The sequence below is a fragment of the Euprymna scolopes genome, unplaced genomic scaffold, assembly GCF_053919585.1.
Source record: "Euprymna scolopes isolate OS-2025 unplaced genomic scaffold, ASM5391958v1 sca55, whole genome shotgun sequence".
NCBI classification, from domain to species: domain Eukaryota; kingdom Metazoa; phylum Mollusca; class Cephalopoda; order Sepiida; family Sepiolidae; genus Euprymna; species Euprymna scolopes.
In genome coordinates this window covers 1-2,274 of record NW_027633602.1, presented here as the reverse complement: position 1 = coordinate 2,274, position 2,274 = coordinate 1, and positions in this window count along the sequence as shown.

The following is a 2,274-nucleotide window of genomic DNA, read 5'->3' as shown; positions in this document are numbered from 1 at the left end:
TTTTTTAGAGCCAAAAATAGTCAATAAGGGTTTGTGGTCGGTTCGCAAAGTAAACATCCTTCCATGAATAAATCTATGGAATTTTTTAATGGCATAAATAATCGCCAAGCTTTCTTTATCAATTTGAGAATAGTTTCTTTCAGCCGGCAAAAGTGATCTGGATGCATGGGCTATTGGCTTTGTTGATCCATCTTCAAGTTTATGGAGAAGAACTGCTCCTACTCCGTAGTCACTTGCATCTTATGCAACAATGAATTCTTTCTGTGGATCAAAATGTGCTAGAGCTAAATCTGATAGCAGGCATTTCTTAATATCTTCAAACGCATTTTATCATTCTTTTGACCAAATCCACTTTTGTCCTTTTTTTAACAAATCATTCAATGGTGCTCTCAACTTATGCATGTTTGGAATATAAATAGCATAATATTGAGCTAAACCCCAAAAAGATTATAACTGTGCAACATTATTAGGTGCTGGCATCCTCTCGATTGGTTCTGTTCTCTGAGGATCCGGTCTTCTGCCTTGGCTGTCGATAATTTGACTAAGATATTTTATCTGTTTTAAAAAGAATTCACATTTTTCGGCACTTAACTTGAAACCAAATTCCTCAATTCTTTGGAAAACTGCTCTGATGTGTTCCTTATGTTCCTGTACATTTTTGTTTTTGACAAGGATGTCATCCAAATATGCGATTGCAACATCTAAATCAGCAAGTATCGTATCCATTATAAGCTGAAATAGTACTGGGGCCACTTTTAATCCAAAAGGAAGTTTTTATTGTCGGAAAAGTCCTAGATGGGTATTGATACACAAATACTTAGAACATTCTTCACTGACTTTTACCTGAAGTTAAGCTTCCGATAAGTCGATTTTGGAGAAAATTCTACCTCCATTCAGCTTCGTAAAAATGTCTTCAGGAGATGGAAGTGGATGACTATGACCCATCAGACAGTCATTAAGGCCTGTAGAAAAATCGGCACATACCCGAATCTTCTTATTTTTCTTTTTAACATACACAGTAAGGCTCGTCCACTCAGAATAGTAAACTTTTTTGGCTACACCATTCTTCTGTAACCTTTTTAGTTCAATTTCAATATCTTCTTTGGAAGAAAAAGGCGCATTACTTTTTGGTCTAAAAACAGGTTTCACATTCTGCTTTAATTCAAAATTTACTTCAGTTTTGGTGCACACTCCTTATCCCTCCGAAAAAACTTTGGGGAATTCACTTTTTAACACTGCCAGAAAATGGTCATTTTGTTTGGAATTTTTCTTTTCCAACGCTCTTACATTATTGCAAAATGAATTTATAGATAGCTCCCATAAATCAAACAAAACAATCCAATCAATTCCAAAAAGGCAAGAATTTATTCCTGGAACAATTGAAAGGTTTGAATAAAAAGTTTTCGATCCAAGAGAAATGCTGCAATTAAATTCTCCCATGGATTTTAATCGCTCTCCAGAAACACCTTTTGCAATTTTTTGAGTTTTTCTCAGTTTTTTCCCACAAATTCTCTTCCAGGTCACTTCGTCGATAATTGATATGTCGCTACCTGTGTCTAAAAGTAGCTTCACTGAGTAACCATTTATTTGTGTGTTAACGAATTTCCGTTTCCCTCCTTGTTTTATTTCTTCTTTGGACAAGACCACATTTACTTTTGGCTTCTATTTCCGTCTTTTGTCTTGCTTAGTTCGGCAGTGGGACGCCCGGTGTCCCACTAGGCCACATTTGGTACAACGTTGGTCTTTATAAGGGCAGTTTTTTCTTAAGTGCGGACCCGCACAACTCCAACATTCAAAACTTTTCCCTTTGTCTTTTGGAAATATCTTCTGTTTTACTACCTGAACTTGGGATGTGACTTTTCCCTCTATCCTCGTAGTGTCCCTTTTTACATTTATCAAGTTTTGACATTCTTCTGTCACTTTTTGCAAGTTCATTTCCGGGTCTTGCTCCATCATTGATAATATCCTTGATTCTTAAATCCTTGTCCTTCGGTGCTGTCAGTCCCTTGACAAATATGTAGCACTTAAACATGTCCACTGATAAATCCTTTAATTTAAACAGTTCACACTGGGCATTGACTTTGCCCGCATATATGACAATGTCATCAGTTTCGTCTTTTGACATATTTAAACACCTATACCGTGTATGAAAAAGACTATCTCTTTCACCGAATATGACACACAAAATTTTCACCGTTTCAGAAAAAGAGATCTCTTCCGGTTATTTAGGTGATATCAAATTCGTGAATTTAGTATTTTCTTCTGTGCCCATTT